This window comes from Aulonocara stuartgranti (assembly GCF_965226115.1).
Source record: "Aulonocara stuartgranti genome assembly, chromosome: 3".
NCBI lineage: Eukaryota > Metazoa > Chordata > Actinopteri > Cichliformes > Cichlidae > Aulonocara > Aulonocara stuartgranti.
The window spans coordinates 35,842,561-35,853,625 of record NC_138941.1 but is presented as its reverse complement, the minus strand read 5'-3'; the positions used below and the strand labels follow the sequence as shown (position 1 = coordinate 35,853,625).

Here is an 11,065-nt window from a genome sequence, read left to right as displayed (position 1 = left end):
CTTTCATCTTACTAGTGACTTGGACAAGATGACAAACAGAATCTCATGCTTAAGATGCTGTCTGGTCTTCATGAGTATAATTTATTGTGTATGCGTTTCGGGTTGGTATAGTTAATGCATTTTCTGTATGTTTTTGTGTTCCTCTCTCATCACATTTTCATTATTCTCAGAAAAGTAGCATTATAGTTGTTTCAGGCTGAGAAACACCAAACACTCTTCATGTTATCATTCATCAACACAACTATTTTATTTCTTTTTGTCCACTGGGCAGGTGACCTGCAGAATCATGTCTGCCCTAGCTGGATACCTTTTCACCATTGACTGTAGAAAACATGGACGACGTGACAGCTCCCCAAAAATGAAGCCAAAACGTCTCTATCGCCTCCTGGTGTCTGGCTGCAGTATAGGTCATGAATCCCACCTCCTCCATGTTAGCGGATGGGACTGGGGTCAGACTAAAATTAATTAATTCTCCTTAGATAATTTTTTCCAAAGATTCTTTCTTTTGTTTTCAATAGTTCTCATCACGCTAATTTATGTCCAAGGGGTCTCCTTTCCCATAAGTTTGCTAAGCATAAGCTAGCTAAGATGAGGACTCGGCTGTCAGGGTTCGTTTAGCTAATCTGTGCAGGTGAATGAATTTACCTTGACAAAAGAAATCAAGAGAAACGCTCCGGGCTACTCAGTCACTAATTACTGTTACTGTACTTTTATTACAAGTGTTACACTGTAAAAACAACAGGCTGCACCCTGCTGCAGCTCCTGTGCAGAGCTGAATATTAAATATGTGCAAACAACAGCATGTTTTCAGTCTCTTGCCACATCTGTAAAGACAGTAACAATTTTTTTTTAAAAGCTTGTACTTCAGTAACTCCTCATTAATCAGGAACTATGGATTAAAGTACTGTAGTGTACTGTAATACTGAAAAAAACTTACCTCAGAATATATAAAGCATATAAACAATTACAGCAATATGATGCAACAAACACAGCAGTGCTACTAATCCAAAATACTCAAAGCTTCATAGAACTGGAACAAACATTTATTTTTAGGTCCATTCTGCTGCTGATACATACTTCAGGTTTCTGAATATTAAACTTGTTGCTGCCTTTCATAGTGTGTAACTTGAAGGCCCTGAGTACTTTCTCCCACACTGAAAACACTGGAATGATAAAATGATTTGAACATTACCTAATAAGACTGATTCAGGACAGACAATTAGTTATGTTAAACTTTTCTAGCAGTCCTTCACAAACAGGGAACAGTCTGTCTATTCTCTCCATCTGTCAGCTGCTGCTGGCTCTTCCTCCTCCTCTTCCTCACACACTGTTGAGTTTGTCCTGGTGGATCATCAGGGGTGCAAAGCCTCACAGATGATGTGCAGCAGTGGGTCCCTCAGTCTGTCCTCACTCTGGACACTTGCAGTTGTCACACATGGAAATCAAATGTGTGATAAGCTGCAGGATTCAAACACAAGTGTGACTTATAAACACATGTTCATACTTTTATTACACAATCAGAGAGAAGGAAACAGAGAGCGAGTGCAGGACAGACAGACAGGTGAAAGTCTCAGGTGTATACACTGCTACAAAACAGCACAAAAGGAGGAGGATTTAGTGTTTGTGTTATTACGAAACAAGAAGAGTTCCCAGATGGTACAGTGAACACATGTGTGACTCCTGCGATTAAAGCATCTATCTTTCAGCTTAACGAGTGAACCGTCAGCTCGTTCAAACACACGTTAAAGACCGTTTGGCTCGACACCACCGAACAGAGGCAGCAATATAACATAGCTAACATTAACATTGCAGTGAATTCTGCTTGTGCCGTGATATTCAGGACTGCAAACCGAGCAGCATCACTGACTTTCAGCTTGTTGTGTTTGTGGATATATGACTGACTTTAATTATCCACAAAATCATCACAGGGATTTAAATTCAGGTTAGATTTTTTTTTTTTTTGCGCAACGCAGATTTTCTGTGCGCAGAGACCTTGCCAGCAGTGCGCAATTGCGCAAGTGCGCAGCTTAGAAGGAACATTGCCTACCGGTGAGAGGGACGTTGCTAGCTGGCAGTTTTTTCAAGCAATGTTGAAATTTCCACATTCCAACACTTCAAATGCTTCAGGAGCTGTCAGTACCTGACAAGTTTAACTGTCTTCACAATCATGCCAGAACTCTGGATTGTCAAGATGATCACCATCATTATCATGTTTCTCACCTTGCTCAGTGAGGAAGTACACAGTGAATGCTTTTCATATATTGGAAGCATTGTTACGAATAATATAGTCTAGTTTGTCTTTGATGTTGTATTCGTCACATTTAGCTTAAAATTTCTCACAGATTCTGTCACCAGTGTGTAATCCTTTGGAGCGGTCAAAGGCCAGCAGTTTGGATTTCAACTGTATTCTCTCTGTCTCTTTCTTTATCCAGTGCACAGTGATGCCAAGGAAACCCCTCATCTTTTTGGTCCAACCAAATGTCCACAGTAACTGAAACATGATCAGTGTCGCTCAACTGAGTTTTTAACATTGAACGTTTCTCAGCAGCAAGGTTCTCTGTTTTTGATGTTCTGCGACATATTTGCTGTATTTGCCGTCAACTACTGTCGGAAAGTGCTTTGTGTTTTCCACAATAGACAATTATTTCCCAATAATCAAGTCTACGTGACTTGATTATTGGTTTATTAAAACACTTTTCTCAAAACTCTGCATTAAATCTATGGGTTTAATGATGGGAAGGAGACAGAGAGAAACTCTATTCCCTGAGTTCAGGTACAGAGCCCACTTTCTGGTCGACCCCCGCTCACCATTCACTGACAATTCTGAACTAAAAAGCTGCATGTTATTCTTGAATGAGCTTGTAGGACCAGATTTAAAATAGCATGACAAAAATATCATAAATGTTAAAGCCAAACTGTATCATCAATGTTGCCCAGAGAACATTTGCTAATAAGATGAAGTTAGCTATGTCAGCTATCTCATCGTAGCAAAAGAAAAGTACCACCCACCATTCTTTATGCAACTTCAAATGTCGGACAAAGTTGGAAGTTGTTCCATCTCCATCTGTGATTCTCTTCTTGCATGTCACACACAGTGGAGTGGAGTGTGGAAAGAATCAATGAAATAATGAAATAATTAATGGTGTGCACTTTTTTATATAATATGTGTGTGTTAAATTTTAGATTTGGGGTAAAATATCAAGTCTTTTCAAGTAAACAGGTTCAAGTCCAAGTCAAATCCCAAGTCATTGGTACAAAAGTCCAAGTCAAGTCACAAGTCTTGGAACATTTTTTCAAGTCAACTCTAAAGCATAAAATTAAAGTCATGTGACACCATTTGAAATGACAATAAACCTCTTGAGTCTTAAAATGTCTTGAGTCCATCAACATGTATTAAGATTAATAAACTCAGTAGTGCATGAGGATTACTGTGTGGTACGACTGACTGTCTGCTGCAGATTTATTTTTCTTTCATATTCTCCGATTTGCTGCACTTTGTCTTAAAAAAAGCTAAGAGGAATTAACTAAAGTGCACTAAGTGCTACATGTAGCTATACATCTAATTAAGTTTCATGTTTCTTTGTAGAACACGTCAGTTGTCCTTAAATCACAAACTAAAAGGTCAGAATTAAATCTGAGTGGATTAGAAATGGTTTGAAAACAATGTGATAGATGCCATTTGTCTACATGATTGTTCACTGGCATGAAGCTGTTTCACAAGAAAGAACCCCACCTTGTTATAAACAACAGTGAAAGTGACGCACATGTACCTGCTCGATTCTAAAAATAAATGTAAAAACAGCTGCTTACATAACATACTAGATCTCAAGCATCATTCATGGATAAATAATGCTTATTAATAAAGGATGATTACTTTTATCCAGACAAAAGGCCTTTCTTTATGTTTGTTCAAGTGTTTACGGTATTAAATCAGTCCTGAACCTTATTGTTAGGCAGTTTATGCAAGCTTTTTTTTTTTTTTTTTGTGTCCCGTTTGGATCTTTAGCCATCAGAATTGTTGTCTTAAGGCCAAGAAAGATGCCAAGTGGATTTATTTTACCAAGTGGATCATCATGGCTTTGCCATATTGGTCCATTTGATTGACCTTTGTTATAATTATGAATTTATTTTATTTTCAGTTGCTACAAACGGGACAGACATGACTGGGGGATAGGACAGGGAGAAAGAATGAAAGAAAGAGAGGGAGAGAAAGAAAACCAAAGGGGAGAAGAGACGGTGAGAAGGGGGGGAAGAAAGAAAAAACAAACACCTGGGTCACCTGTATGGAGAAAAAAACAGAAGAGAAAGCAAACAACAAAGAGCAACATAATAAAAAAAACAGCACCATCACAATAAACTAGCTAGCAGTAGAGATCAGTAGGTACTAAATAATAAACGATATTGTGCAGCACGCAAGATAGACAGCGCACAATGTGCTTTGAGGCAGCAGCCAAGAAAGCTGTAGTCCGCGTCTGTGAATACCCGTGTGTACACCTGTGTGCATACCTGTGTGGATCAGCATATGCTTGCATTCCAAAGGTTTCTCCATGTAACGATCTGCTAGGGAGTGTGGGGAGCCACAGCCCCGTCCTCCAGGGTATGAAGCAGGTATGGAGGAGATCAAAACTCCAGACATCCAGAGGCCCCCAGAACACAAGAGACCAAGGAAGACCAATAGAGGGGCAGCCGCGCCACTGTCCCAGTAAGAGCTGAGGAGAGTCCCAGATGAGGGCTCACTCAGCAGCAGGAGCAGAAGCCAGGGGGAGTTGCAGTGACGCGCCGTGAGCTCCGCCGGCAGCCAGCCGTGCCTGAGTGACCGAGCCCCAGGCCGAGAGGCCGGGGGCACCCCACCTCCGAAGTGGCCCGAGCGAGCCCCAGGCTCCAGGCCCCGATAAGCGGCCGCCAAGGAGTGAGCTGGTGTGTACCCGGACGCCCACCCCCAGACACAAAGAACCACCAACGCACCGACACCTGAGGGAGTCCGCCACTGGCAGGGGAAGTGGTGGTGGGGGGAGATAGGCCTCCAAACCTTGGAGGGCCTGAGATGTCCCCAGAGAGGTGGTGTCTGATACCCAACCTGACATATAGACACAGACATACAGGCACACACAGACACAAACATCCATTCCCACCCTCATGCTCTCATATGCACTTACTCCACACTCAACCAACGTGGAGACAGACATAAAGAGACGCTGTACACACGATCACACTCCCCAAGCGTACTCTACAAACCGGGTCTAGGTACCCTTGCCCCTGGAGGGGGGAACTGCACCCAGACCCAGGTGGTGTTACCCTTTTCCCTGCGGTGGGGAGAGGCAGACCGCCCCGACTCCGCAGCAGCAGGGCGGCCCCACACTCCAGACCGCAGTCGGACGGCCAACTCCTCCTAGCCCCCCCGCTCCAGCAGGCCGCAGAGAATGGGGGTGAGAGAAGACTCCAAACCTCCCTCCACCCGCTCATTGTAGTGTTGATGCATGTGTGCAATTAAAACCCAGGAGGGCATGGAGCTACCTGCCAGAGAGCAGCAGGTAAGCGCATAGTCCCTCCTGCTAGCCCTCAATGTCTACGTGTATTTAAAATTGAGAGGTGGGCAACGACGCCAGGGGTGAGGTGTACACCCTGATGGTAATTTGGACTCCGTGTATCGTGCCCACCCCCAAGATCCTATATGTATGTGTAATGAGAGTGTGAGAACTGTTAAAATGGCGGCGGCGCACACAGTTGCAGCAGCTCGATGTACCACTGGTCGGTGTGGTGTTTGGTTATCTTTGTACGTTTTGTGTTTTGTTTTGTGCGCGATCAGTCAAGCGAATAACATCTTCAGCAGACATGATCTTCTTAAGATCGGAATGAGTTACCGTGTGAGCGTGACCATGGAATTTATCCACACACACAAAATACCAGAGGAAGTAGCGAGGAGACCGGGCGCTCCTTGGATTACTATTCCGGCGGGAGGGAGACGCAGACGGCGACGAGAGAGAAGGAGGAAGAAGGCTGCCGGGCACACGAACATCAACAATAAACTCAATAAATACCCTGACGCAGTGCACATTATAGCGGGTGATTTTAATCAGGTGGATTTAAAAACAGCTATCCCTAATTTCCACCAGCATGTGAAGTGTGCCACGAGAGTGGCTAACACCTTAGATAAAGTCTATTCCAACATCAAGAAGGGCTACAGGGCAAGACCCTTACCACATCTGGGCCAATCTGACCATTTATCCCTGCTCCTAATTCCTGCATATGCCCCAATCAGGAAAACTGCGTCGACCATCACTAAAATTGTAACAACATGGCCAGAGGGCGCTTCTCAACAGCTACAGGACTGCTTTGACAGAACCAACTGGAATATCTTCCAACATCAAGATCTGGAAATGTTCACAAACAGTGTCCTCTGTTACATCAAACACTGTATAGACACTGTCACAGTAGACAAGCAGATCCGGGTTTACACCAACCAAAAGCCATGGATGACCCGGGAAGTCCAGCAGCTGTTAAAAGAGAGGAACAGCGCCTTCAGGTCCGGAAGCAGGGAGAGCTACAGCAGGGCTAGAGCCAACCTGAAAAAAGGCATTAAGAAGGCCAAGGCGGACTATAGGAAGAAGATCGAGAACCACCTGGAGAGTAAGAACAGCCGGCTGGTGTGGCAGGGTGTCCAGCAGCTGACAAACTACAAGTCCAAATCAGGTATGGCTGAAGGTGACCCAGCATTGGCGGAGGAGCTGAACATCTTCTTCACACGCTTTGAGGTCACTGCACCCTATGCCTCAGAGGAACAGCTACACCATACAGCCCACAGCAGCAGTACCATCATCACTCTGGAGGAGCATGAAGTGAGGCGCACCCTGCGGGCTGTTAACCCGAGGAAGGCAGCCGGCCCAGATGGTGTACCAGGACGTGTGCTGAGAGACTGCGCAGACCAGCTTGCCTATATTTTCACCAGGATTTTTAACCAATCCCTTGAACAGTCAAACGTCCCACCCTGCCTCAAGACCTCCACCATAATACCCTTGCCCAAGAAACCTCATATCTCTAGCCTAAATGACTATAGACCAGTGGCACTAACCCCGGTGGTGATGAAGTGCTTTGAGAAACTTGTGCGTTACCACATCACAGCAGCCCTACCCAGCAGCCTTGACCCACACCAGTTTGCCTACAGAGCAAACCGATCGACAGAGGACGCCATAGCAACAGCACTCAATGTAGCATTAACACATCTGGAGAGGCAAGGAAGCTATGTGCGTATGCTCTTTGTGGATTATAGCTCGGCATTTAATACCATTCTTCCATACAAGCTGGACGCCAAGCTAAAGGACCTAGGGCTTCCTCACAGCACCTGTAAGTGGATCAATAGCTTCCTCACCGACCGCAGACAGAGAGTGAGAGTGGGACGTTACACATCTCCAGCCCTAAATCTAAGCACTGGGTCGCCACAGGGCTGCGTGCTTAGTCCACTGCTCTACTCGCTTTATACACACGACTGCACCCCCCGCCCACCAGAGCAACACCATTGTAAAGTTCGCAGATGACACTACTGTGGTGGGGCTCATATCTGGGGGAGATGAGTCTGCCTACAGAGATGAGGTGGAGCGGCTGTCTTCATGGTGCAAGGATAACAACCTTCTCCTAAACACGAAAAAGACCAAAGAACTCATAATTGACTACAGAAGACACAAGACAGAAATCCAACCACTAATCATCAGCGACGACTATGTGGAGAGGGTGGCAGACTTCCGCTTCTTGGGAGTCAGCATAGAGGGAAACCTATCCTGGAGTGTGAATACCTCTGAGCTACTGAAAAAGACACAACAGAGACTGTACTTTCTGAGAGTGCTTAGGAAGAACAACATCACACAGAGACTGCTGGTGTCTTTCTACAGAGCCTCCATCGAAAGCATACTAACGTACTGCATAGGCATATGGTACGCTAGCTGCACAGTGGCTCAGAGGAAAGCACTCCAGGGAGTAATCAACGCTGCCCAAAGGACAATCGGCTGCCCTCTCCTCAAACTGAAAGACCTACACAGTTCCCGCTGCCTCAAAAGAGCCCATAACATCATAAAGGACACCTCACACCCTGGACACTCCATGTTCGAACTGCTGCCTTCAGGTAAACGGTATAGAACAACATACACAAGGACTAACAGACTCAAACACAGTTTCTACCCAATTGCAATATCATGTCTCAATGCTACTAAAAGTAGATGACTTTCATTGCCCCTGTTGTCATTTGTGCCCTTGATGTTGGAATACTTTCAGACATGTTTTGTTGGATGCGCTAACAAATTGACTGAGTGATTGATTGTTTGAGTGATATATCAACTAGGTCATATGTTGAGTGTCTGTATGGGGCCTTAGGCCTGGATTGCTTGGGTGTATTTACTGTATGAGAACACTGTATTTTATATGTATTTTTATCTTTTATATCATATCTATTATAGTTTTTAAGTATTTATCTTTCGTGATGTTGCACTGACCGGAGACATCTTTCAATTTCATTGTACTTGTGACAATGACAATAAAGAATATTCTATTCTAATGTCTAAGTTGTGGGATAAAATTAAAATTGAGGCAGAGGCAGCCAGAATGGGACGGGGGGGGGGGGGGGTCTAGCCTCCTCTGCACCCTGGTGACATACCCCTACTCCAAGGCCCTGCATGTGTGGGTGGTTGTGGTGGAGCGGGAAGAGGGAGTCAGCTGGAGATGGGGAGGGAAGGAAGGGAGGGGCAGGTGACCCCTCCCTGGGGCCAGCTCCCCCGCTGACCCCAGTAGGCACTCCCATACTCCGCGACCCGCCAGGGAAAGGGGGCCCAGGCCCATCCAGACCGGGGCCCAGCGCAGCAGCACCCCCCGGCCCCACAGAGCCCGGGACAATCCACCCAACCCCACCACAGAGAAAACTGCACCCGCCCCACCATCCACTCATCTTCCAGACTACATGAGACAATAGACGCCCAGGCTGAGATCTTCCTCCACCTCTCCTCTTATGCAAGCTTTGATTGGCGATACCATAATTTGTATATTCCTTGGCTGATTCAAACCCACATAATGAGGTTCAGTAACTCAAAAGTGGAACAGATTCCATTAAATACTGAAGCCACCAATCAAGAACAGTGTTATTTCCGGCAGGTCTTGCAAACAGACTCAGCTGCAATCTTTGCAGATTAACTGATCTCAAGTCAGTTTGTGAAATTTCCTGCTTTCTAGATATTACATGATCAACTATAAGTGGTGTTATGGCAAAATTAAAGTGTTTAGGAACCACACGTATTCAGCTACAAAATGACAGATCATTTAAGAGTGGTTGTTTACTGCTGAGACATAGTGCACGAAGGTCACAAATGCTCTGCTGACTCAATAACCACATTTCCAAACTTTCTTTTGCATGAACATTAACACAAAAAAATGCACCAGGAGCTTCATTTTTTCATGTTAGAGTTTGAGATATTGTGAGCCATGTGCCAATGCATTAAAAAACAAAAGGCAGTTAAGGTACAAGGTAGACCTAATAATTTGGTATTTATTTTAGTGTACAAAATACTGCCTGTTTGTTTCTTTGAGTGTGGAATACACCAGAGTAAGCAGGGTATACATTGTGTCTATGTGAAGACTACACATAACTCAAATATTTCCAAAAAATTTTTTTACGATGCCATAGAACTTTAAAGGCTTAACCGGAGACAATGGAATTTCAAGAAAAGATTTACTGTTTTTAGATATTTTTTTTAGCTGACAATAGCACTAAACCTTTAGCCTAGTTAATGATTTACTAAGTAAACTGCTTATTGAGTTGATGTAGCAATGCATAAAATACATAAAAATAACAAACAATTGTTAAGCTGGACCAATATTCTTAATGTCTTGTTCTTGTTTCTTTGTTTCTTTATCCTTATTTTTTTTTAACTCTTCAAGAAAACTGTCGTTTGAAAATATGAGAAAGGAGTTAAATTTGAATGCATTATCAGTCCTCATTTTTGGGCAAATGAGTGTGGTATATATGTAGAGAGAAATATCTCTAATAGTAAAAACACTATTAGAATGGAAATATAAAAATGCTGTTTTTTTCACTATACAGACTAAAAGCAAAGTACGGAGCCATTCAATTTGTTAATTATTATAATTTTGCAACTTGATAATATTGACTTCATAAGTTTTTAGTTACTTGGAAAAATATGAGGAAATTTACTTGTGATGCTTTGAGCTCACAACATATTATCAGACTATATCACTTTGTTAAAAAGTTCTGTGTTGGGTTGCTGGTTTAGCTTACTGGGACGAGCAGGCTGCCACATGGTTGAGAGCGAGCAGTCTGGGTTTGAATCTGACCCATGGAAATTCGTTTTCCACTCTCTGTCTGCTTCCCTGTCACTCTTCACTGAATAGATCAAATAAAGCCAGAAAAAGGCCAGTTAAAAAAAACAAAAACGTTTCATATTACAAGGTACAGTGAAAACATTTTGAAAACTCATACTCTATAATAAACAAAGATGTCTGCTTACTTTGATTATGTTACATTTCTTCCAACTGCTTTTCGCTCTACTGGATTTCATTATTTGTTTGTCTGCCTCTATGTCCATGAGTAACTGAGGTTACTAACAAAAAGAAGGGAGAGGCTGTGATCCTGAGCCAAGAAACTTTCAGGTTGATCACTTGACAAACTTGTGAATCCTGTGATGTGACGTTTTTCATCTCTTCTATCATCTCTCACATACGTCATTAGCCCTCACTCTTCTGAAATATATAAGGTCACAAGAGGTGTGAACATAAGGTTTAACAGAGCAAAGAGGTGAATATCTACAGGAGATAAAAAAACAAACAAAAAGAGAATTAATACATTTTCATCTGATCTCAGTTTTGGTAAGTACAATATACAAAATAGATTTCATATACTGTGAAAATGACTTTTCATTTTTTCACTAAGTTGTTAAACTAATCCTAATGAATTATTTTACATATGTTATTTTAAAATTGTCATACACTGTTTTTTTTTATTGAGAAGTGTTATAATGAGTACAGTTAATGATCAAAACCTTTTGTATTTTTGTAAAATTCTGTTATCCTG

At 43.1% G+C, this 11,065-nt stretch overlaps 1 long non-coding RNA gene across 1 annotated transcript; it reads right to left on the bottom strand.

Moving 5' to 3' along the window:
* Positions 1-937: 937 nt before the first annotated feature.
* Positions 938-10,591, bottom strand: LOC309703960. Its single transcript, XR_014276093.1, has 3 exons — positions 10,503-10,591; positions 10,274-10,378; positions 938-1,458 (listed from the first exon to the last, which is right to left on the bottom strand). It is a non-coding gene; the product is annotated as an uncharacterized lncRNA (long non-coding RNA).
* Positions 10,592-11,065: the final 474 nt, after the last annotated feature.